Source organism: Coregonus clupeaformis, chromosome 34 (genome assembly GCF_020615455.1).
Source record: "Coregonus clupeaformis isolate EN_2021a chromosome 34, ASM2061545v1, whole genome shotgun sequence".
NCBI classification, from domain to species: domain Eukaryota; kingdom Metazoa; phylum Chordata; class Actinopteri; order Salmoniformes; family Salmonidae; genus Coregonus; species Coregonus clupeaformis.
Window position 1 is genome coordinate 31,316,763 of NC_059225.1, and position 27,306 is coordinate 31,344,068.

A 27,306-nucleotide genomic window follows, 5' to 3' on the forward strand; every position below is an offset into this window, starting at 1 on the left:
ACGCCGTGGAGAACGTTCTGCTGCCTGCAACATCCTCCAGCATGACCGGTTTGGCGGTGTGTCAGTCATGGTGTGGGGTGGCATTTCTTTGGGTGTGCCGCACAGCCCTCCATGTGCTCGCCAGAGGTAGCCTGACTGCCATTAGGTACCGAGATGAGATCCTCAGACCCCTTGTGAGACCATATGCTGGTGCGGTTGGCCCTGGGTTCCTCCTAATGCAAGACAATGCTAGACCTCATGTGGCTGGAGTGTGTCAGCAGTTCCTGCAAGAGGAAGGCATTGATGCTATGGACTGGCCCGCCCGTTCCCCAGACCTGAATCCAATTGAGCACATCTGGGACCATGTCTTGCTCCATCCACCAACGCCACGTTGCACCACAGACTGTCTAGGAGTTGGCGGATGCTTTAGTCCAGGTCTGGGAGGAGATCCCTCAGGAGACCATCCGCCACCTCATCAGGAGCATGCCCAGGCGTTGTAGGGAGGTCATACAGGCACGTGGAGGCCACACACACTACTGAGCCTCATTTTGACTTGTTTTAAGGACATTACATCAAAGTTGGATCAGCCTGTAGTGTGGTTTTCCACTTTAATTTTGAGGGTGACTTTGATTTCCATTGATAATTTTTGTGTGATTTTGTTGTCAGCACATTCAACTATGTAAAGAAAAAAGTATTTAATAAGATTATTTCATTCATTCAGATCTAGGATGTGTTGTTTAAGTGTTCCCTTTATTTTTTTGAGCAGTGTATATATATATTTTTTGGGGGGGGATCCCCATTAGCTTTTGCAGAAGCAGCAGATAAAAGAAATACAAAAATTATATAAAAAAAATTATATTAAAATAATTACATTAAAATATCATAGATTTAAAAGCCATGAGCCATTTATGATAATATCCAAAATGTTCCTTGCCTCTGAAATGGAAAAGGTGATTACAATATAAACTCCTTTAATAACGCAGTAATTCTGCTCTCTCCTCAATATAGTTTGTAAGACATTCTCAACTATTGACCTTTTTTTAAGTAGTCAGACTGGAATGAGAAACAGGCTATATTGTACACCAGTGGATCGTAGCAGCATAATTACATAGAACAATAATATTTTTATGGTCAATAAGGCAGTGGTCCAGTGGTGGAGCCAAAACTCTGGCCTGGTCATTAATCGTCTGCCACTCTCATAACTCACTATCTCAACGGACTATTCCTCATTGCTTTAGGGAGAAATTATACTACTTTGGATGAATTAGATGCATATTAGCAGTGAAGCAGTGACTCAGCATATTTTAGACACACCAGAGGCCCATAGTCACACGAGGACCTGGAGTTGTTCCTGACGATGTGACCTGACCTCAACAAACTCTGGTCTGGAAAAACTCTGGGCCCGAGTTATAGCTGGCAAGTTTTTGCTGGTTAGGTCATGTGCTGAGAGAAATCCCAGGGCCGATTGTCATACCCCATCATCCCTAATGCACTGAGGTGGTAAACTGATGACATGAGAGAAGGAACAGTGTTTTTAGACACAGACACTTGATTACAGTTCCAGACTGCTGTGCCGACTGACAGCTTTCTCTCTGCAGGTGGCAGTCGGTTCCCTGTGTTCAAACAGGTCACAGTGAGGACAGGACACACGCACACACACACAGGCACACAGATACGCACGCACACACAAACAGGCACACAGATACGCACAGGCACACACACACACGACATAAGGCAGATTATCACTAGAGCCTAGCCCAGGTTTGTCCTTTTAATCACTTTCCCAGTTAAAATGTAAGTTCCCAGACCTGTCGTTGGTTCGAAGACTGCCTGCCTGACCATTAATGTCATTCCAGCTATGCTAATGAGGTTAACTGTATTAACACACAACAGACCGCTGTTTCTTTCTCCCCCTTTCTCTCTCTTTCGCTCTCTCCCCCCTCTCTCTCTCTCTCTCTCTCTCTCTCATGACAGAGGTGCTTGGGCTTAATTAAAAGCGTGTGTTTGCCTCTCTCTCTCTTTCCCCTTCTCTCTCTCTGCTCCTCTCTCTCTGTCTCTCTGTCTTCCTCTCTCTCCCCTCCTCATCTCTCCCCTCCATCTTCCTCCTCTCTCTCTGGGCCCCAGATAGACCAGTAGTGTTCCCCAGGAGAGCAGGAGTAGGGAGATGGGAGTGCTAGTGCTAATGCGCCCAAAGTGGAGGCTGACAGATTCACTCTGTAATGAGCATCCACAGAGCAAACAGCCCAGAGACCAGTTGCTGCACAGACAAGAACAGGGAGACTAACTAACCAACTCTCTGTCTCTCTTTTTCTCTCTCTCTCTCTCTCACACACGCACACACACACACAACGCACAACCAGGCACACACTTGCTGCAAGAACTGCAAGAATTCCAAAGTTAGTGCTGAGAACACTACACAGAGCATAAGTCCAATGTACTGTACTATACATATACTGGCTTAACTGAACCGTATATTGACCCCTGTAATCATAATCATTTCAAACCACAGGTCACACTATCAATACAGTTCGACAACTCTTTCCAGACGTACTTTAATTAAAGGAATTTGAATGCTGATCACATTGCTAAAACACTGCTCTCATTATGGAGTCTAGGCAGCGATGTCTGTTTGGAGCACGTAGCATGCTGCTAATTGATATGCAGATCTCAATGATCTTGTTCTTAGGTGTCTAACACTGCTCCTGTAGCCAAGCATTCACTCATTCTCCCTCTCTTGCTCTCAAGCCCCCACTCTCCATCTCCCTCTCCCTGTCGCCTCCGACCAACTCAAGTTCATTAGTTACCATAGCTACCGAGACAATGTATGGCTGCGAGATTTCCTGTCAACAGGTGCTGTATATTCTGATCCAAGGGGAACCTATACATTCCAGGAACACATACATTGTCTCTCACCCTCCAAATGATCTTTATTAGACACTTGAATGTATATGGTGGAAAGTTGGCAAAAGAGGATACTTCAGAACACACCATGACTGGAAAATGGATACCCTGAATAAATGCATTGTGCTTTTCCCAGAATCTCTCTCTCTGAGTCACCATGAAGAAAAAACAACTGCCCTCTGGTCTGTTCATCACTCTCTCTGTAATGGCTCTATAATTCTCCCAACTGGTTTAGGGTCAGAGAACTCTCATTGTCAAGGAGAGACTCCATGCTCTGTGTTAGACATTTCAGAGTGGAAAGTACGGACCCCTGAGGAACACCCCAAATAAGTTCGCAGCAGGACGAGGCTCCACCCTGGATGAGTGTGTTCCTTTAGCTTTTGTGTGAGAGGAAATCTTTCCCCTCCGTTCCTCTTTCATTCCCACTGAATGCCCTGAATACCTTCGCTGTGACTCTCAAGAGCGGCTCTGCTCGCCAGACTCACGCCTGTCAACACGACTAATCCACAAACACCAGGAGAACTGTAATTCGGTTTAACCTAAAGCTTTCAAGGACATTTAGGAGATCATAAAATCACGGTGTAAAGGCGTTGTCTGCACCCCTTCTTTTCATTCTGTTTGGGTATTTGGGTGCTTCTGGTTGACCCCTTTCTCTGGCTGTCTATTTGACTCAATGGCACTGACAGGACACTTCCGTACAAGGCTGGCCGATACTGGAGAGGGGAATGCTGTGTGTTGTGTGTGTGTGTGTGTGTGTGTGTGATGGAGTAGTGCGTGTTGGAGGGAAGCCTTTTGGCATAAAGGCTCCATTGGTTTCCTAAGCTGTGTCTAACTCTCTTTTTCAGGGGTGTCTTTTCAACCCTTCTCCCACTGAAAGCTGCTCCATCAATGTAGCAGGAGCCCCTGCCAAGCACCCTGAAGACACCACCCTGGGGCCCTTGGGTATCCACAGAAACCCTGGACATATAAGCACCTATCTGAGGTGGGCCATAGCTATCCTATAAGACACTATAAACAATCTTCTGGGTACAAGGTCTACTGATCTTGTGAGCACAGCGGTCAGTCTGCTTGACCAGGCTATCAGGAAGTCTCATTGAGGTCAGAAAACCCAAGGGAGTGTCCCCCTGGGATCTCCCACAGTTTAGTATGTGCTTTCCACTGAAAACTATTTTTGAGAAAAACAGCAAAAGGTGAACACCTAGTCAGTGAAATCACACGTAATGGGATGCAAACAATGTGAAATAATTTGAAATTACGAGGCTTAAAATATATATATATATTTTTTTGTCATTTAGCAGACGCTCTTATCCAGAGCGACTTACAGTTAGTGAATACATATATTATTTTTTTCATACTGGCCCCCCGTGGGAATCGAACCCACAACCCTGGCGTTGCAAACGCCATGCTCTATCAACTGAGCTACATCCCTGCCGGCCATTCCCTCCCCTACCCTGGACGACGCTGGGCCAATTGTGCGCCGCCCATGAGTCTCCCGGTCGCGGCCGGCTGCAACAGAACCTGGATTCAAACCAGGATCTCTAGTGGCACAGTTAGCACTGTGATGCAGTGCCTTAGACCACTGTGCCACTCAGGATACTTTTACACTGTGCCACTCAGGATATTATGATTCCAATTTAATGGGAGTAAATTACAATTATTTATATGATTGTTCCGGCGGGTTCCCCTCATTAGTGATCATTCAGTGGGTGGTGTTGTCAAGAGTGCTCTGTCACCATCCACAGACACAGCTGGAGCCTGGGATATGTCAGCAAATAACCTCAGCCTTGAGCCGCAAAGGTAGAAACATGAGCCAGAAAAGCCAGAAAAGATGATGATGTAAAAAGCAAAACAACCTTCCCCTACCTTCCCCCCTTTTGTCCTCCTTAATGTTTCTGAGCACAACGGGAGAGCCGGGTGATCGCACTGGATCACATACTTGAGTTTTCAAGACCTACTTGATTTATTAATCTTCATTAATCTCCTGAAGAAAACAAACAGTGAGCTTGGCCCTTAAGGCTGGGTCAGGGAGTGAGAGAGAGAGGGGAGCGAGGGAGAGATAGCGGGAGAGGCAGGAGTGAGAGGTGGAGAAAATGCGGCAAAAAAAAAAAAAAAAGGACAGAGCTTTTCTGTCTAACCGACAGGGGAGAAGTGATGAGGGAGAAGAGCATGACAGAAAGGTTTGAAGTATTTTATGAGTATGGTTTTGGAGTCTCCTCATGGGTCTGTCTGGCATCGCTCATCCAGGATATCGATTCACAAGATCAACACTATACTACAGGGCACAAATCCATAAAACACATCAGAAAAACCAGCGTGGCACAGAGTGCAGACACTGCCGTTGCTTGGTAGAAATAAAACGAATACTATATAAAGTTAAATAATTGCATAGAAGTTAAAAGCAGTGGGTGACTGTTTGGATGTTTATTTCCAAAGAGTGAGATGGGGAGGGAGGAGAGGAAAGATGGCCTGAGGCAAACAGTGAAAATGGCCTGTGCTCTGTGTCAAGAGAACTTAAACCCTGTCTCAGATATGCGCACAGGGCCAGATGGGCTGTCAGACACACAGGTTTGACCTGATGCTCTTACACAAGTCAGAGCAGAACCTCTCACCTGATGAGAACATACAGGGTCACCCAAGTACAGTGCTGAGCGATTAACCGATATTTCGTTTATTTTTCGGTTTTTAAACAACTCATTAATTATTTGAATTCCATTTCTTTCAAAAAGCACTAATCGCTACCCAAGTGCAAGGGACATACTGACACAGAGTGAAGGAAACAACGAGAGGAAAACAGAGGGAAAACATAGTGCGTAAAAAATAGCACGCAATTCCCTATATACAGTTAAAGTCGGAAGTTTACATACACTTAGGTTGGAGTCATTAAAACTTGTTTTTCAACCACACTTTGTTAACAAACTATAGTTTTGGCAAGTCGGTTAGGACATCTACTTTGTGCATGACACAAGTACTTTTTCCAACAATTGTTCACAGACAGATTATTTCACTTATAATTCACTGAATCACAATTCCAGTGGGTCAGAAGTTTACATACACTAAGCTGACTGTGCCTTTAAACAGCTTGGAAAATTCCAGGAAATTATGTCATGGCTTTAGAAGCTTCTGATAGCCTAATTGACATCATTTGAGTCAATTGGAGGTGAACCTGTGGATGTATTTCAAGGCCTACCTTCAAACTCAGTGACTCTTTGCTTGACATCATGGGAAAATCAAAAGAAATTGTAGACCTCCACAAGTCTGGTTCATCCACATTCATCTGTACAAACAATAGTACGCAAGTATAAACCCCATGGGACCACGCAGCCGTCATACCGCTCAGGAAGGAGAAGCGTTCTGTCTCCTAGAGATGAACGTACTTAGCAGCCATGGTCAATCTAAACAGAGGCAGTGGAAAGGTAAGCAGAGAGAGTATTTGACTAATGTGTTCTTAAAGAGAGTTTTAGTGAAAATGGCTGACCTGATCTCACATGAAATATGAGATGATAGATGAGGTAAGGGGGCTGTCACAGATCCTTCACAGACTTCCTCTGTACTCTCTCTGATAACACTCTTCACAGCCAACTCTCAGTTAGTTTAATCAGTTAGAGCTGATATTGTGCAGAAAGGGTAATGCAGTTCTCACCGTTGATTCTAATTATACTACTGGCTTTGATTATAATGCATATGAATCTTACAGTAGTTCAGATTAGCCATAGTTTGTGTTCTCTGAGAAAATAATTGTTTTGTGCTGTAGACGCGTCCAAATTGTCTGTTCCACAAGGTGTGGAGACAAAAAACAGGAACTTTAAGAATAACACAGACATGATAGCCATGCACACTCCTTCCAGCCTCTGTAATTATACAGAAGAAAGTGCTAGCTTACCTGTTCAAACATGTCCTTTGACTGTTTCTATCCTAAAACACAGACCTGTTATTACACCAGAGAGAAGACATGGACAAATTAGTAGTCCTCCTGGGGCAAACAGCACCTGTAAATGGTACCCTATTCCCTATGTAGTGCACTACTTTTGACCTGGGCCCATATGGAATAGGAAATAGTGGTGCATACACAGTCAGGTCCATAACTATTGATACCCTTGATAAAGATGAGCAAAAAATACTATAAAATAAATAATACAAATACTGAGCTATAATGTATGAGCATACAATATAGCTTTATCAAGGGTGCCAATAATTATGGACCTGACTGGATATATCAAGAGTGACATTCGATTATGCAGTCCATATAAAAAGATTAAAAGTGAAACAAAGTATTCCCAATAGTCTTGTAACATGTTTGGGGCTGTCGTAAATAACCGTAGTGTGTCGCATGCCGAGTGTAAGAAAGGGGCGAGAAAAACATGGCATAAATAGAAAACAATCTCCACCCGTCCAAAGTGTTAATTACATCCATGCAAGAGCTGGGAGGAGATTCATTAGATCAAGAGTAATGTTGCTTTCACACTCTGGTCCGCTGTATCCGGGGAAACTCTGATCCAATGAAGAGGTCTGTCACAGTCTGTTTGGGTGTGTGGATGTGAGGGTGTGGGGAGCTGGTGTGTGTGGCGTGTGTGTGTGTGTGTGTGTGTGTGTGTGTGTGTGTGTGTGTGTGTGTGTGTGTGTGTGTGTGTGCATATTTGTATTTATTAAGTATCGCCATTAGCTGCTGCACTCTTCTGGGGTCCAAACCAGAATAAGGCAATTACATCACAAAAACAATAAAACAGTACATCATACTACACATTATTACACCGCTACTTTACCACTACATATCTACAATACAAAATGTATAATACCACAATACAACAATACTGCAACATTACAATGTACGTGTGTGTAGAGTGCGTGTGTTAGCGTGTGTGTGTGTATGCGTGTGCCTGTGTGTGTCTCTTCATAGTCCGTAAGTTTTATAAGGTGTAGTTTTATCTGTTTTTTAAATCCACATTTTTTTTTTACTGCTCGCTTGAGTTACTTGATGTGGAATAGAGTTCCATGTAGTCAGAGAGAGAGCATAAGAAAGACAGAAAGAAAGAGTGAAAGAAAGAAGAAACAGATAAAGAGAGAGGGATGTGGTGGAGAACAACAAGTATAAGTGTATTCCTGGGTATCATTACTGAACAGTTTGAGGGACAGAGGGCTTGTGGAATTCCACATTCTGGTCAGGCATCCATGAAGTGATGCTGCTGCTGTGTCTGGCTCATATTGAGTGATAGAGTACAGGACAGAGTACTGGTTCTGTGTGTGTGTGTGTGTGTGTGTGTGTGTGTGTGTGTGTGTGTGTGTGTGTGTGTGTGTGTGTGTGTGTGTGTGTGTGTGTGTATGCGTGTGTGTGCATTCATGTGTGTGTGACAGAGTGCTGGTTCTCATTCCACATTTCAACTCAGAAGCTGAGGTACCCAACAGGTCTGCTCCATGGCCTTGGGGCACTTTAATAATTATACCATGAGAGAACAGGTCTGGCAGGCAATGTATAAGTAAGAATTACACACCAACTGTAAAACATTACACCACATCGCTATTCACTACAGTATAATGAGCACACGTAGTGTCTTTGTAATTCGCTGCTGACAAAGCAAGACAAACATTGTCACACAATCTTTTCACACTTTTCACATAAAAGCACTACCTCGCTCATTTGAGTGACCTCACTCTTCTCTTCTCATTCAGACACGCCACTTCACAGATAATACCTGTCGCTTCATCCCCTAAGCTTTCACCTATATGTGTGTGCGTGCATGCATGTGATAGTGTGCATGTTGGTGTGTGTATTAATGTGTGTTTGTGTACGCATGTATTTCTCCTCCCTCTTCTGCTTTTCCCATCACTGTGAGACATTGTGGGAACTAAGATCACACATTCCCATCATTGATGGAAGTTACGTTAACTAAGATAAAGATCATTAGAGTGAGAGAGCAGGTAGGGACAGATTCTATCTACCTGAGAACCAGAGATGGACTCTGTTCCCACGTCTCTACAGCACAGGAGTTGGAACAAGATCATGAGCCCAACCTTTTCATTACCCTCCATTGTTAGAATGTGAGAAAACTATTGAGCAGTCAAGTTTGATATGTTATCATAGTGGTATATCTAATTATTACATTAAAAACGGTTAGTCTATTGATGTTTGGTCGTGTGTGTGTGTGTGTGTGTGTGTGTGTGTGTGTGTGTGTGTGTGTGTGTGTGTGTGTGTGTGCTTGTGTGTGTCTGTGTCTCTGTGTGTGTCTGTGTGTATCTGGTGATTGATTGACTCAGTGTGTTTTGCCAGTTGTTCCAAGGCCCAGTGAGGGCACTTGGACTTTCAAGAAGCAGATTGTCATTTGCCACAACATCATGAAGATGCTAAATGCATCATATGATGCAAAACACATCATCAAGAAAATCCTATAATTGACTGCTGACATGCAATATCTGTATCAACAGCGGACTAATGAAAAAGAAATTGAGCTGTATTTTCCTTTAATTGGACAGCTTCCATCTCTCAGTAAGCCACGGAGCTCCCAGTAGCTAACCCAGTGACAGACAGACACACGGAGAGCCAGCTTATACCAAGCCTACAGCTAGGGGAAAATCCTGGATCAAGCTAGGCTTCTGCCTCTTAAATCCCACAGCGTTTATTCAGGGTTGTCTCTTCCCTTTTCACAGTCAATACTAATAGATTTTTTTTGATGGGTTATTCTCTCTTGGTGCCAGTGGGTGGCCAGTTCCATTTTCACATAGAAACCTGGTCATGATTCTATTAATGAAATTCCTCATAATCTGTTTAATTAAGTTGAGACGTAATACCTTCATCAGATGAAGCAATAAGCTAAGATAGCTAAAATAGACACAAGCATCAAGTATTTCCAAACACTGTGCCCTGTATGTGGAGAGTACACGAACAAACCAACAAACACACACACACACACAAAGTGTGGATAAGTCTCCCAGGTCAAGCACCCAAAGCCAGCCTTTGGTGGAATTTCACCAGTCTGTTGACAAACTGTGATAGAAAGCCACATCCCACTCACATGGACTCTATAATTGCATCCAGTTCAGTCACTCTCCAAACAAAACTGAACATGGTCAATAGGAAAGCAGCAATGTATTCCCGGGAACTTTACAGTTAGAGACACCAGTCAATGAATTAACTTTGGGAAAACAGTAGAGATCAGGTCAGACAGGAAACTGTAAAAGTGCCTTTTGTTTCACAGGAAGACTTAATATAATAATATAATATCATGCATTAATCAGATGCTTTTATCCAAAGTGACTTACAGTCATACATTTTCGTAAATTTCCCCAGCAGGAATCAAAGCTACGATCCTGGTGTTGCAAGTGCCATGCTCTACCGACTGAGCCACACAGGACCCTACTAAACCATACTGACATACATTTCACCGTGCTTCCCTTCACTGTGAGACAGCAGGAAATGGGCCCTGTCCATATCTGCATTGTCGTTTGAATAATACATCGATTTTCTCATGACTCCTTGACTCACTCACAGTAAAAGGTTAATTAAACTGAAATACAAAGCGCTCCTGTTTCCACCATCTCTAATTAATGTTCCAAACACAGAGAAAAATATATTTTCAGTTTCACGTCACAACCAAAAAACAAGCTTCAAACCGACATCAGCCTCATTCAGTCAGCGATTTATGCAAATCCCAATTTTCACTTTGTTTGCACACTTTCCTGTAATTGGAATGCCAACATTAAAGGGCAACTCCACCACTTTTTAAACTGATTTCATATTATCTCCAGCACAATACCAGTGTCAACATATGTGAAAACGGCACATTTCTATGTTTTGTAGAAAAAAATACTGTTAAGAAATTCTACCCGATTACATCATCCATTTTTTTTTTCATCACTGTGTTTTACCTTTCTTATCTTTTTAACCACAGATCATAGAAACACCGTTTTCACATAAGTAGGCACTGGTTTGGTGCTGGAGATGATAAATACGAGGTTGAAAAGTGGGGGAATTGCCCTTTAATATATGCAGAGCTGTAGACCTTAGCTAAATTAAAATTGCCTAAGTTTGTAAGGATAGTACAAGACTAATCAGGATTCACAATTTGCTATATCTTACTGACCAATGGTCTCCCTTACACCCTGACTACATCGGCCACGTTGCGCGCGCGAGCGTTGCAAGATAACTGTACACATACATGTTAATCAATCATTTCATCCACTCTGCTCGCGCGTGTGAACGAGCGTTTGCAATGCCAAATCCTAAAATAGAACTTGGTTATCTATAAAAGTTCTGCATCTCCCATCTCTTTATTGGTTTTCACGAAGCTACAACCCCATGTGGTTGCTTGAAAGATGAACGAGGAGGCATTAATCAGAGAAAACTAACTAAAAACTAACTTGGTTTCCCTTTTTATCTTTCGATTAATCGTCAGAGTAGAGAAACACACGATTTTTGTATGATCCGGAAAAACATTCTACAAAGAACCAGCTAAAAAGCAGATCATGATCAGGTAAAATAACAACCCAATGTTAATCTCCCAGGACAAACTGCTAGCAACAGTTATATAGCTTAATGTCCATGAATGTTTCATTTGTGTTTCGACCTGTTCCCGAATTAATATAGTTGGTTCACTGTTGGTTTTGGTATTTAGAACCTGCTGTGTGTCATGATCACATTTGGTGGGGACCTGCTAGCTACCTCAGCTAAGAGAGACAAAAACAACAGCAGCCGCATAGACGGCAGCTATAAAGAGGGGCCAGTGATGGCCAGTGTATGCATAATAAGCACAAGGGCAAAGGACATGCCACACATGTCAGTGATGTTAGTGATGTGCTGACACGGCCTTATCTGCCTTATCGAAGCCTGAGTACTGAAGGCAGGTTGACATGAGTGTTTGTTTATTTTCTCCACATAATGAAGTTGTGTCAACACCATGATGGAGGAGTTCAAATTAGCCAGTCCAACACGTGTTGCTGCCTGAGTCAGGTCTCCCACAGGAATTTCACATGTGATCTTATGTGAAGTTAATGTGACAACATGTAAAAGCAACATCTGATAAGTATGAAACTACACATGTGAAAACATTTGAGCATATGTGAAAACCAGGGTTGGAAATTAAGACCCGCCACCCGACAAATGCGGGTAGATTTTGTCATTGGCGGGTAAGAATGTCAATTTCACCAGCCATGTTGGCGGGTGATCACACAGATCATTTGGGAACTGTTTTTTCTTTTTAAATCCATGGATCACTCCTAAAAACTTGGAGTAATTTCTTATCATTAAAACACTCAAATACTTTAATTGTTCTCCTAGATGTATTAGTGTGCCTCTACACTACTACTTAGGAGCACATCAAGTACATCAAGTACTACAACTACTGTAAGAAATGTCAGTGTAGAGCCCTGAACTATTATAATAAATAAGCCATATTACTTAACATTGTGTGGCAGGGTAGGCACTTTGTTGATTCTTGATGTTCAGTTGCAGAATTAAATGATTTATTTTAATATACATTGGTTAAAAGACGCAGGTCACAAAAATGAAATGAATTTAAGCAATATACCCCATTACTTCTTACTAGTCGAAAGCATGCTCATCCAGGTTTTTACTTTGTGTGGGGGTGGGGGTTAGTTGTTGTATAATTTTGCGCAATAAATATTTTGCCTGGTATGAAATCTGAGTGGCTCGTAGATTTTTTAAATCTACGTGCCACAATGGCTGGAGGAAAAAATAGTTAATTTCCCACCCTGGTGAAAACATGATCTCATGTGAAGTAAATGTGGCAACATGGGGAAGCAACATTTCAAAATGAAAAACTGCAAATTCAATTTTCATATGTGAATGCAATTCCACATTTGAGAGTTAGATTTTCCATGTGAAAGTTTTCACGTGATAGTGTAAATTCGATTTTCACATGTGAAAATGCAATTCCGCATATGACAGTTGCATTTCAAATTTCAGCCCAAATATGTGAAAACAGCTATTACACATGTGAAAATGAAATTTCACCTGTTTTTGTTTGTAAGGGGAGTAATGAAATGGTACAGTGGCTTGCGAAAGTATTCATCCCCCTTGGCATTCTTCCTATTTTGTTGCCTTACAAACTGCAATTAATAATTGATTTACACATCATGCCTACCACTTTGAAGATGCAAAATAATTTTTTTTGTGAAACAAACAAGAAATAAGACAAACAAAAAAAAATTGAGCGTGCATAACTATTCACCCACCCAAAGTCAATACTTTGTAGAGCCACCTTTTGCAGCAATTACATCTGCAAGTCTCTTGGGGTATGTCTCTATAAGCTTGGCACATCTAGCCACTGGGATTTTTGCTCATTCTTCAAGGCAAAATTGCTTCAGCTCCTTCAAGTTGGATGGGTTCCGCTGGTGTACAGCAATCTTTAAGTCATACCACATATTCTCAATTGGATTGAGGTCTGGGCGTTGACTAGGCCATTCCAAAACATTTAAATGTTTCCCCTTAAACCACTCGACTGTTGCTTTAGCAGTATGCTTAGGGTCATTATCCTGCTGGAAGGTGAACCTCCGTCCCAGTCTCAAATCTCTGGAAGACTGAAACAGGTTTCCCTCAAGAATGTCCCTGTATTTAGCGCCATCCATCATTCCTTCAATTCTGACCAGTTTCCCAGTACCTGCCGATGAAAAACATCGATGTCATTTACAAAATAGCTTCCAACACTCTACTCAGCAAATTGGATGTAGTCTATCACAGTGCCATCCGTTTTGTCTCCAAAGCCCCATACGCTACCCACCACTGTGACCTGTACGCTCTTGTTGGCTGGTCCTCACTACATGTTCGTCATCAAACCCACTGGCTCCAGGCCATCTATAAATCACTGCTAGGCAAATCCCTGCCTTATCTTAGCTCATTGGTCACTCCCAAAGCATAGCAGCACCCACCCGTAGTCTGCGCTCCAGCAGGTATATCTCACTGGTCATTCCCAAAGCCAACACCTCCTTTGGCCGCCATTCCTTCCAGTTCTCTGCTGCCAATGACTGGAACGAATTGCAAAAATCTCTGAAGCTGGAGACTCTTATCTCCCTCACTAACTTTAAGCATCAGTTGTCAGAGCACCTTACCGATCACTGCACCTGTACACAGCCCATCTGAAATTAGCCCACCCAACTACCTCATCCCTATATTGTTATTTATTTTGCTCTTTTGCACCCCAGAATCTCTATTTGCACATAATCTCTTGCACATCTAGCATTCCAGTGTTAATACTATTGTAATTATTTTGTACTATAGCCTATTTATTGCCTTACCTCCATAACTTGCTACATTTGCACACACTGTATATATATTTTCTGTTGTATTTTTGACTTTATGTTTTTTTACCCCATATGTAACTCTGTGTTGTTTTTATCGCACTGCTTTGCTTTATCTTGGCCAGGTCGCAGTTGTAAATGAGAACTTGTTCTCAACTGGCTTACCTGGTTAAATAAAGGTGAAATAAAAAATAAAAAAATAAAAATCCCCACATCATGATGCTGCCACCACCATGCTTCACTGTGGGGATGGTGTTCTCGGGGTGATGAGAGGTGTTGGGTTTGCGCCAGACATAGCGTTTTCCTTGATGGCCAAAAAGCTCAATTTTAGTCTCATCTGACCAGAGTACCTTCTTCCATATGTTTGGGGAGTCTCTCACATGCCTTTTCGCAAAAACACCAAACGTGTTTGCTTATTTTTTTCTTTAAGCAATGGCTTTTTTCTGGCCACTCTTCCGTAAAGCCCAGCTCTGTGGAGTGTACGGCTTAAAGTGGTCCTATGGACAGATACTCCAACCTCCGCTGTGCAGCTCCTTCAGGGTTATCTTTGGTCTCTTTGTTGCCTCTCTGATTAATGCCCTCCTTGCCTGGTCCGTGAGTTTTGGTGGGCAGCCCTCTCTTTGCAGGTTTGTTGTGGTGTCATATTATTTCATTTTTTTAATAATGGATTTAATGGTGCTCCGTGGGATGTTCAAAGTTTCTGATATTTTTTTAAACCCAACCCTGATCTGTACTTCTCCACAACTTTGTCCCTGACCTGTTTGGAGAGCTCCTTGTTCTTCATGGTTACACTTGCTTGGTGGTGCCCCTTGCTTAGTGGTGTTGCAGACTCTGGGGCCTTTCAGAACAGGCGTATATATATACTGAGATCATGTGACAGATCATGTGACACTTATATTGCACACAGGTGGACTTTATTTAACTAATTATGTGACTTTTGAAGGTAATTGGTTACACCAGATCTTATTTCGGGGCTTCATAGCAAAGGGGGTGAATACATATGCACGCACCACTTTTCCGTAATTTAGTTATTTTTTTATTTCACTTCACCAATTTGGAATATTTTTTGTATGTTCATTATATGAAATCCAAATAAAAAGCCATTTAAATTACAGGTTGTAATGCAACAAAATTGGAAAAACGCCAAGGGGGATGAATACTTTTGCAAGGCACTATATGGGTCATTTTATGGTAAGCTGTTCAGCTAAAATAGTGTAAATATCTTTAATCAATATGATTACATTTGACATGATCACTTAGTGCTAACTTTGAAATATGACCCCACCTTCGATTTGAATTCACATCTCTGGATTTGGAATACGCTGATCTTTCTGCTGTGCCACAAAGTCTGTAGCATTCTCAGAAGTCCCCGCATTACCTATAATACATCTCCGCACTTACAAAAGAGTGATATTTGCACTGTTATTTTAGTTATTTACTTATTTCAGCAATTTGAGGGTTTTTCTCTATAGTTGTCTAATGTTGGTGAGGCATATTATTTTGTTTAGATTTTTACTTCTGAATCACTATGATAATTATTGTATAATAGTTTTTCTTGAGTGTATTTTCTAACAAAGCTGAGATTTACTTTGAAGTCCAAAGTGTAGTAATACCGGTGAAATCAGTTATACTGTAGACACAGAAATGGTGGACCCCTGGAGAGGACTTGCTAGAGGCAATCGCATACTTCAGGAGTGATGGCACCATCCGTCTTACGCCGGAGCACAGCCTACTGAGCTGATGGAATCTTTAATAGAAATAGACAGTCAGGCGAACAAACACAGCCGGGTAGGCTAGAATCCACGAGGCTAGAATGTAAATGGTTTTATATTCCAGTATTCCTTCTCTCCAAAACTATCCTCTTCAGAGCACGCGCTCGCCTTCTCTTCTATCTTTCATTCAGATTTTCAAGAAAAGGTAGAGCTGGGAGTGCTGGGGGGAGCACTTCTAGGGAGATGGATGTTCCTTGGCACCCACACACCCCATCCCCCATCAATCACCTCTCAAGGCTCCAGAGCTGATGGGGATAATATGTGTGTCACATCGGCGCCATGCCGCCGGGCTCTCTGCCATCAGCTCCTTGGCCCTGGCTCTGCCGCTCTGGGCTCCATTCAAGGCCAGCTCTAGCCTTTTGGGGGCCCTAAGCTAGATTTGGTTGGGGAGCCCCCCACCTAGCAGAAAACATTTTAGTGGCCCTCCTCTTGATTGTGGAGAGAAAAATGTACGTTTTAAAGTTCATTTCCTGCAATTCAACACATTTTGCCATGGAGTGTAGAGAAAATGTTGCAGTTTTAAAGTTTTTCTGCAATTCTACACATTTTGCCATGGGGCTCAGATAATTTTTGCAGTTTTACAGTTAATTCCCTGCAGTTCTACACATGTTGTAATGACTTATGCCATGTTAATATGATATCTGAGTGAGAATAACTAATAAAATCAATGGGGGCTCCCTGGAGGTCAGAGCCCATGGGCATTTGCCCTGCGTGCCCAGTCGGTATTCGGCCATGATTACTACAAGTTTAGATAGCTGGCTAGACTAACTACCAATCTAAAAAATGTTAGCTGACATGGCTAATTGAGTAACTGTCAGTGGCTGTCAATGACTGACATAACAAGAGAAAAACTGCTGATCCATAACCAAATTTTGAAATTCTACTATTCTTATGGCCTGAACTCACCAAAGTCGAGCTTACGAGGCGTGTGTGCGATTTTATTTTAGAATGCATTGTTTTGAAATGTTATGGCCCAACCGGGGGCCCTAAGCGACCGCTTATGTCACTTCTGCCTGGAACCGGCCCTGGCTCCATTGATCAAACTCACAGGCCTCTCAGACACATCCGTGGCTGCCAGCCGGCCAGGAGAGAATAGAAGGAAAGGTAGTGGTACCACTCAAATGAATAGCCCCTCCCCTCTCCTCCACTTTGGAGTTGCCAACTATATTGAGAGGTAAATGCATACAGAGGAAGACTGGAGTATATTAATAAAACATTACAAAATGGAGTAATGTAGTAGCAACAGCAGTGCAATTTGCCGTAAAAAACATCTCTGACATTCTCCCCTTTCAACTCAACCTCCCTCTGACCTCATTGTGGATCATCTGTCACAGGTATATCTGGAGTGTATCACAAATAAGGCACCAAATGCAGTCTAAAATGTCACTGCACTGACACAGGCTTTCAAACGGCATTGTCCCGACAATGTGCCTCTGCCACCAGTAGGTTATGATGAAAGAGAGAGCGAGAGAGGGAAGAAATCAGTCAGAGATATGGAGGGATGTGGGAAGAAAATCCCCAGGGGGGATATGACTGGGGCCGAGGCGGTGTGTGAATAGCTGGCAGAGAGGGAGAGGGAGAGAGAGACCTGAAGCTACCTGAAGATGCAGGGGATATTACAGGCTTCTCTTCTAGCCTGCTTGCCTACTTGTCTCTGGGGAGAAGACAAAAAGGAGAGACAGCCGTGGACACAAGTCAACAACAGAGGAAACACAGAGGAAAGCTAGAGATATGAGCTTTGCTCCCTCTACACCTTCTGTGAGGCAGCCAGGACTGAGAGAGCGGTCTGATTATGTAAGCTGTGTCCCAAATGGCACCCTATTCCCTATATAGTCAATTTGACCAGAGCTTACAGTGGGGGAAAAAAAATATTTAGTCAGCCACCAATTGTGCAAGTTGTCCCACTTAAAAAGATGAGAGAGGCCTGTAATTTTCATCAAAGGTACACGTCAACTATGACAGACAAATTGAGATTTTTTTTCTCTCCAGAAAATCACATTGTAGGATTTTTAATGAATTTATTTGCAAATTATGGTGGAAAATATGTATTTGGTCGCCTACAAACAAGCAAGATTTCTGGCTCTCACAGACCTGTAACTTCTTCTTTAAGAGGCTCCTCTGTCCTCCACTCGTTACCTGTATTAATGGCACCTGTTTGAACTTGTTATCAGTATAAAAGACACCTGTCCACAACCTCAAACAGTCACACTCCAAACTCCACTATGGCCAAGACCAAAGAGCTGTCAAAGGACACCAGAAACAAAATTGTAGACCTGCACCAGGCTGGGAAGACTGAATCTGCAATAGGTAAGCAGCTTGGTTTGAAGAAATCAACTGTGGGAACAATTATTAGGAAATGGAAGACATACAAGACCACTGATAATCTCCCTCGATCTGGGGCTCCACGCAAGATCTCACCCCGTGGGGTCAAAATGATCACAAGAACGGTGAGCAAAAATCACAGAACCACACGGGGGGACCTAGTGAATGACCTGCAGAGAGCTGGGACCAAAGTAACAAAGCCTACCATCAGTAACACACTACGCCGCCAGGGACTCAAATCCTGCAGTGCCAGACGTGTCCCCCTGCTTAAGCCAGTACATGTCCAGGCCCGTCTGAAGTTTGCTAGAGTGCATTTGGATGATCCAGAAGAGGATTGGGAGAATGTCATATGGTCAGATGAAACCAAAATAGAACTTTTTTGGTAAAAACTCAACTCGTCGTGTTTGGAGGACAAAGAATGCTGAGTTGCATCCAAAGAACACCATACCTACTGTGAAGCATGGGGGTGGAAACATCATGCTTTGGAGCTGTTTTTCTGCAAAGGGACCAGGACGACTGATCCGTGTAAAGGAAAGAATGAATGGGGCCATGTATCGTGAGATTTTGAGTGAAAACCTCCTTCCATCAGCAAGGGCATTGAAGATGAAACGTGGCTGGGTCTTTCAGCATGACAATGATCCCAAACACACCGCCTGGGCAACGAAGGAGTGGCTTCGTAAGAAGCATTTCAAGGTCCTGGAGTGGCCTAGCCAGTCTCCAGATCTCAACCCCATAGAAAATCTTTGGAGGGAGTTGAAAGTCTGTGTTGCCCAGCGACAGCCCCAAAACATCACTGCTCTAGAGGAGATCTGCATGGAGGAATGGGCCAAAATACCAGCAACAGTGTGTGAAAACCTTGTGAAGATTTACAGAAAACATTTGACCTGTGTCATTGCCAACAAAGGGTATATAACAAAGTATTGAGAAACTTTTGTTATTGACCAAATACTGATTTTCCACCATAATTTGCAAATAAATTCATTAAAAATCCTACAATGTGATTTTCTGGATTTTTTTTTCTTATTTTGTCTGTCATAGTTGACGTGTACCTATGATGAAAATTACAGGCCTCTCTCATCTTTTTAAGTGGGAGAACTTGCTCAATTGGTGGCTGACTAAATACTTTTTTCCCCACTGTATATGGGAATAGAGTGCCATTTGGGAATCAACCGTAGAGTCCTACAGTATAGTATATGAGGTGCTCATCAGACAAGAGACCAATAGGGAAAGGGTAGCCAATTAAATGATAGCCATTCTTTTGTGTTGATATAGCAACTCACATGCTTCCCTAGATTAATAGCTATTCCATAGTAAGTTCACAAAATGGAATTGTCCTTCAAAACAGGAAGACAAATTAAGTGATTATAGCATTAGCATACCATTATAGGCTGGCAAGGAAAGCAACTTGAGACTCCATCTTGGATTTACTCCAAATTGGAAAATTGTTGTGATATAATAATAATAATAATAATATAATAATATGCCATTTAGCAGACGCTTTTATCCAAAGCGACTTACAGTCGTGCGTGCATACATTTTTGTGGTCCCGGGGATCGAACCCACTACCTTAGCGTTACAAGCGCCGTGCTCTACCAGCTGAGCTACAGAGGACCACAAGACCACTGATATAATTAGCAGAGTTCATTTTCACAGATTTTCTATCAAGTCGAACAAATATTTATTTATATTTGAAGTTAGGCCCATTTAAAATGTTTGCTCCTACTGGATATTGCCTTGAATTCCATCCCATCAGCATGAAGGAAAGTCAATGCCGAAAGCAGTTCAGGGTAAAAATATCTGAGTTCTTTGCAGCGTGAGAGAATGAAACCACACTATACACTGACACTTGAGAAAAAGAGCCAACATAACAGTACTGAGTATTCAAATAACACTTGTCATCCTCAACAGCAAGAATAGACGCATAGATGCATCTACAGACATTTTAATTGCATCAAAGACAAAATTGACTATGTTTAATTTAATGTCACACATCCTGCAGTAAACTCTGGTAATTGGTGTTTCTCTAAGAAGAGAAGGAACAGGTTATTTTAGGGGTTCATGGTCAAATAAGTAAATCATAGATTGGTAACTTTTTGTCTAATTTGGCACACAGAAATGACAGGCCATGAGTAACTTGGTCAAGAATAATGGCACTGATTGGCCTATAGGGGGCGCTGTTTTAAGCAGTATCACTTAAACCCTCATATCCGTCACCCCGTTTGACCTAGAGACTTGAAACATTGTATGTAGGCGTCTTTCTTCATGCTGAACAAATGTGCCTCAAGGACCCATAAGGTCAGTCAGGATAGATTGTCCTCCATCTTGGACATTTTAGAAAACCTTTGAATACCAATTTGGTATGTAAGTAAATCCTTTGTAAATCCACTCCAGATTGGCCTATCAACTTGACACTTTTTAGGGTCATCAAATACATTGTAACACTAATGATTAAGATGTTTTATGATTATTTTCTTCTCATAGACTAAAAGTCTGATTCAATCCAAATTTGATCTTTGGACACATCACAATAGTCCCTAAAGAGTTTAAGAAAATAATGTTGAAGCATTCAAAGATAGCCACACCATACCAGCAGACGCATATAACCCATATGCTAATATGCTAATATACAGTGCCTTGCAAAAGTATTCATCCCCCTTGGCGTTTTTCCTATTTTGTTGCATTACAACCTGTAATTTAAATGGATTTTTATTTGGATTTCATGTAATGGACATACACAAAATATTCCAAATTGGTGAAGAAATTCTAAAAAATCAATAACGGAAAAGTGGTGAGTGGATATGTATTCACCCCCTTTGCTATGAAGCCCCTAAATAAGATCTGGTGCAACCAATTACCTTCAAAAGTCACATAATTAGTTAAATAATGTCCACCTGTGTGCAATCTAAGTGTCACATGATCTCAGTATATATACACCTGTTCTGAAAGGCCCCAGAGTCTGCAACACCACTTAGCAAGGAGCACCACCAAGCAAGCAGCACCATGAAGACCAAGGAGCTCTCCAAACAGGTCAGGGACAAAGTTGTGGAGAAGTACAGATCAGGGTTGGGTTATAAAAAAATATCATAAACCTTGAACATCCCACGGAGCACCATTAAATCCATTATAAAAAAATTGAAATAATATGGCACCACAACAAACCTGCCAAGAGAGGGCTGCCCACCAAAACTCACGGACCAGGCAAGGAGGGCAACAAAGAGACCAAAGATAACCCTGAAGGAGCTGCAAAGCTCCACAGCGGAGATTGGAGTATCTGTCCATAGGACCACTTTAAGCCGTACACTCCACAGAGCTGGGCTTTACAGAAGAGTGGCCAGAAAAAAGCCATTGCTTAAAGAAAAAAATAAGCAAACATGTTTGGTGTTTGTCAAAAGGCATGTGAGAGACTCCCCAAACATATGGAAGAAGGTAATCTGGTCAGATGAGACTAAAATTGAGCTTTTTGGCCATCAAGGAAAACGCTATGTCTGGTGCAAACCCAACACCTCTCATCACCCCGAGAACACCATCCCCACAGTGAAGCATGGTGGTGGCAGCATCATGATGTGGGGATGTTTTTCATCGGCAGGGACTGGGAAACTGGTCAGAATTGAAGGAATGATGGATGGCGTTAAATACAGGGACATTCTTGAGGGAAACCTATTTCAGTCTTCCAGAGATTTGAGACTGGGACGGAGGTTCACCTTCCAGCAGGACAATAACCCTAAACATACTGCTAAAGCAACAGTCGAGTGGTTTAAGGGGAAACATTTACATGTCTTGGAATGGCCTAGTCAAAACCCAGACCTCAATCCAATTGAGAATATGTGGTATGACTTAAAGATTGCTATACACCAGCGGAACCCATCCAACTTGAAAGAGCTGGAGCAGTTTTGCCTTGAAGAATGGGCAAAAATCCCAGTGGCTAGATGTGCCAAGCTTATAGAGACATACCCCAAGATACTTGCAGCTGTAATTGCTGCAAAAGGTGGGTCTACAAAGTATTGACTCTGGGGGGTGAATAAGGTGCCTTTCGAGCCACAGCCTATATCTAAATACTATACCTTGAATCCCTCTACCATTCCTAATATAAAACTTTACCACACGACCACATCTGATCATATAAGCACAATCACACCCTACTGTATAACAGCTGCTGCCATCTCCCCAGAGCTGTTTGGGCATCAGTAATTATAATAATGTTGCTCTAGGGATTATTCTGTTATGGTTTAGGTTGCTGTGACTGGGGGTTTAATAACTTGTGATCTGTCTAAGTTGCTTTCCTGTTGTGTACACCAAGAGAAGTAGAACAGGATGCTTTTCTGGGTCTGCATTTGGAACATATGTCTGAGCTGAACAGTTGCAAGAGGAAGTCAAACCAGGTGTCAACCATTGGAGACAGTTCTAACGTTCCGGCTGTGCCACGACAAAGACAACAAAGAGGAGCAGACCTAATTCTGCCCAGCAACAGAGACCGACTGTGTTTAGTTGAGACATACAAGGTGATTAACTCCGCCTAGTGTGGAAGGTATAAAAATATGCTTTTGTGACTGTGCTTGTATGCTATGCTATTCAGCTGAAGCATCCAGTTGGGTGAATAAATCGGGTTTGAGCTTTTATCGGTTTCCATCTGGGTCTGTACCTGAGAACCTAACACAGGGAAGTGAAGGGGGTGGAGTGGATGTTAAGTGGGAGTGTTAGTTCATGAAAGGCTTTAAAAAAAATGAATGGTTATGAGTCTGACCTTGGGTAAGGGGGGTCAGAAAGATGTGGGTGGAGTGGGAGGAGGGGTGCGGGAGTAGTGGTGTAGGGTACAGCTGTTTGACCTGAGGGTCGACTGCATCAAACCTTCTGGTTATTCCTCACCGGCCCTGTCCTTATGGCCCTCTCACTCTCCCCTCCCTCCCTCCATCCCTCTCTCTTTTTCTCTGTTTCTTTCTGTTTATTGTCCTCTTTTGCAAGGCTAAACCTGTTTTCCTTAACACAGCTGTGTAGTCCTGACCGGAATCCACATCCCTCCATCTCGCCATCCCCTCTCTCATTCATAGAGAATGCAGGGATTTTCCAATAACACTGGAGACACCTGACTATTGGGAAGTGGGAACCTCCAGGTGTATCCAAAACAAAACGGAACTCAAATAATTGCCTGACACATGAATTTGCACCTGCCTATTCCAATAATTACATTGAGCAACAGCCCAGTGCAGCCAGTAGGGTTACAAAATTCCGGTAACTTTTCCAAAATTCCCAGGTTTTCCAGAAATCCCAGTTGAAAGGATTGAGTAAATAAGCAGGAAATCAGGAATCCTCCAACCAAGCTACCAGCATTTTGCAAACCTAGCAGCGAGACTACCAACTCAATCTCAAGGAGTTGGGCTGAAATATTGTGACAACATTGTGTTTCCATAACTTGCATACATACAGCAATCTAAACAACTATTAATCTTGTGTACCGTATCGTATATTGATTTTCTCCCCCAAGACCTTAAAACATAGGTCATTATGACATATGAAGTCCATGGGTAATGCTAGCTAATAACCCGTGACCAGGAAAAAGCTATCAGAAATCCAATGTCCAAGGTAGAAAGAGGTCTGTGACAGACAGGGTCATATTATCACCGTCAATCACCCTGCAATCCGTTTTAGCGCTGGCACGTAGCGGGACAGCCGCAGTGTCAGGGGAGCCGAGGCCCCCTTCATTACCTGCCTGTCAGTGGAATTGTGCCCTCATATCAGGCTTCATGTGTCGCCTGTCATGTCTAGGCAGGGGCCTGTCACTGTGAATCTGCCACAGGACACAAACACACATACACACAAACAAATGCATGCACGCACACCATGGGTCTGGAGAGATGAGATGGTGAGGGGAGCTGTGTCATTGGCCCTGTTTCCTCATCCACGCCCCCCATTGGCTCTAGTGATTTAGCACCCTGTGGTACATTACAGTAAAATACAGCTAGTCATAGCAAACACATCAGAGACAGGGGTCACAGACCCTTGGCACGGCTCTAAAACCACCAGATATGGTCATAACTGGAACAGATGGCTAACCCTTAGCCTGCTAGCCTGCTATCCACTTCCAGCCATCACATGTTGCTTTACGTCTACATAGACATAGGCTGCATAGACAGAGGCTGGATCCCAAATGGCACCCTATGCCCAATATAGTGCATTACTTTTGACCAGAACCCATAGTGCTCTGGTCAAAAGTAGTGCACTACAGAGTGCTATTTGGGACGCAGAAGACAGTCATCCGAACTGCACTGAAATTACCTCAAAGTGTCCTGTGACCTTATAAGCTTTTAAAGCATTTTAATACCCCACTTCAAATACAGAACACTGTATTAAACATTAGTTTATGTCTCTTTGAAAAAAGCAAGAATGTAAAAATGCCATTCCAGGTTACCTCATAGACAAAGCAGTCTCTGCGATTAAATCATTTTTAAAAAATGCTAACATATGCCAAGTGAGTGCTCCATGGCTGCATCGCTCTAAACCCTATGCTCTGTGGTTACAGCAGGCACTAACAATGTGTGGAAAAACAATAATCTACATTCTAGACCTCATGTTCACACTTGGCATGGTCCATCTCCAAACATACAACCATGAGTGAAAAACAACATGAGTGAAAAAGTGATTTACTGTAAACCTCATAAAGGACTTGAATCCCAGATTGCCCAGATTGCCATTTAAATCTAGTAATAGCTAGATTGTGTTCCATCATACCTGCAATGGTACCTACATTTTCTGCTGGTCATTCATGTTTGTGTCTGAGATCCTATGGCTGATCAGTAATACATTTAAGAGTTTGAAGGTGGAGCCCCAGGGAGTAATGTGTTTGTCTACTGGTAGGTGGAATATTTGACCAATGCCTTGTGTCCATGCTGTAATGTGTTGGTTCTCGGGGTAACTGGGAGATGAATGTGCCCTGGGGGCTGTGGTGTCAGGGAGCTGGATTTGGGTCTTCCATTGCCTAGGGAGAGTGGTCAAAGAGTATATTGGGGACATGAACACTCTCTCTACATTAAAGCCAATGAGAAATGCTTTTGTCCTACACAGAATATAGACACCAGGGGCGGAATGGTACCAGAAATAGGCCCTGGCATTTCTAACACGCTGGACCATTTTTTCCCTCAAGGCCTCCATTATTATCCAAATAATGATTTTGCGCAAAACCCTCAATTAAGACAAGCCCACTGTGCTAAAGATGGACCAGCCCATCTGCCATTTTCCCGAACTGCCCTATGGCTAGTCCGTTTCTGACAGACACTGAGGGAGAAGGAGAGCAGTGTTTTGCTACACATTAATCTCCAGAACACTTGCAGAGTCACGCACGCCACTGTGTCCAACACAGTGAATAGTATCCCATAAAAGCCCCATAGCCAGTTTAGGTGATGCAGCCACAATCTATGACACCTGCATGCTCCAAATACTGATCCATTGTCCTCTAGGGCTGACTGACTGAACATTGGGGATTTAGTCCTTGGATGACTCAAGTTCTGGAGTGCTTCCCAAATGGCACCATATTCCATTTATTCTGCACTACTTTTGACCAGGGCCCATAGGAAATAGGGTGCCATTTGGGACGCACACCTGGCTTTCTTCGGTCGTCTGGAAGGCTAAATAGAGCGTTGTGATATGATGACGTGAGAAAGTTCAGTCCAACAACTCATCAGTGATGGTATCGATTTCTGTATGCCTCCAAAAAATGTTAGGTGTGATATTGGTGGCGGTGCAGTGGGGATTTCATGTTGTTGATGTTTAGTGTGGCTATTGATTGGTTTACTCTTTCTTCCAGAACTTGATGTTATCAGCATTGTATTGATTTCTGGGATCTTCATCACGGCTGGGAGCCACAGTGAGTCAGTCAGAAGGTGAAGGACAGACCAGTAAAGTTGTGTCAACTGCACTCAGAACAGTTCAGGAAGAGTGGAGCACCAGTGACAGGCACACACACGCCGTCCCCACTCTCTCCAAAGACTAACCTGTCACAAGCCTAGCTAACATTAGACACAAGGGACAAGGAAATAGTGAGAGGGGGAGAGTGAAAATGATATTCAGAGTCAGAGTGATAAAACAGATAGATGTCCAATTAACCAGAGGGAGAGAGAGAGGGGGATGGAGAGGGAGGGGGAGGGGGGGACGATTGTCCCGCTGATCCTCAACACAGGGGCCCCTTAGGGGTGCGTGCTCAGTCCCCTCCTGTACTCCCTGTTCACCCATGACTGCATGGCCAGGCACGACTCCAACACCATCATTAAGTTTGCCAACGACACAACAGTGGTAGGCCTGATCACCGACAACGATGAGACAGCCTATTGGGAGGAGTTCAGAGACCTGGCCCTGTGGTGCCAGGATAACAACCTCTCCCTCAACATGATCAAGACAAAGGAGATGATTGTGGACTACAGGAAAAAAATGGGGCTGTAGTGGAACAGGTTGAGATATTCAAGTTCCTTGGTGTCCACATCACCAACAAACTATCATGGTCCAAACATACCAAGACAGTCGTGAAGAGGGCACGACAGAGCCTATTCCCCCTCAGGAGACTGAAAAGATTTTGCATGGGTCCTCAGATCCTCAAATAGTTATACAGCTGCACCATTGAGAGCATCCTGACTGGTTGCATCACTGCCTGGTATAGCAACTGCTCGGGCTCCGACTGCAAGGAACTACAGAGGGTAGTGCGTACGGCGCAGTACATCACTGGGGCCAAGCTTCCTGCCATCCAGGACCTCTATACCAGGCGGTGTCAGAGGAAGGCCCTAACAATTATCAAAGACTCCAGCCACCCTAGTCATAGACTCTCTCTGCTACCGCACGGCAAGCTGTACCGGAGCGCCAATTCTAGGTCCAAAATGCTTCTTAACAGCTTCTACCCCCAAGCCATAAGACTCCTGAACAGCTAATCATGGCTACCCAGACTATTTGCATTGCGCCCCACCCCACCCTAACCCCCTCTTTTACGCTGCTGCTACTCTGTTTATTGTTTATGCATAGTCACTTTAACTCTACCCACACGTACATGTTACCTCAATTACCTCGACTAACCGGTGCCTCCGCACATTGACTCTGCACCGGTACCCCCCTG

At 43.1% G+C, this 27,306-nt stretch overlaps 1 protein-coding gene across 2 annotated transcripts in view; it reads right to left on the bottom strand.

Moving 5' to 3' along the window:
* Window positions 1–27,306, bottom strand: part of LOC121550008 (plexin domain-containing protein 2) — a 172,478-nt gene that overhangs the window by 122,974 nt on the left and 22,198 nt on the right. The window lies entirely within an intron of this gene.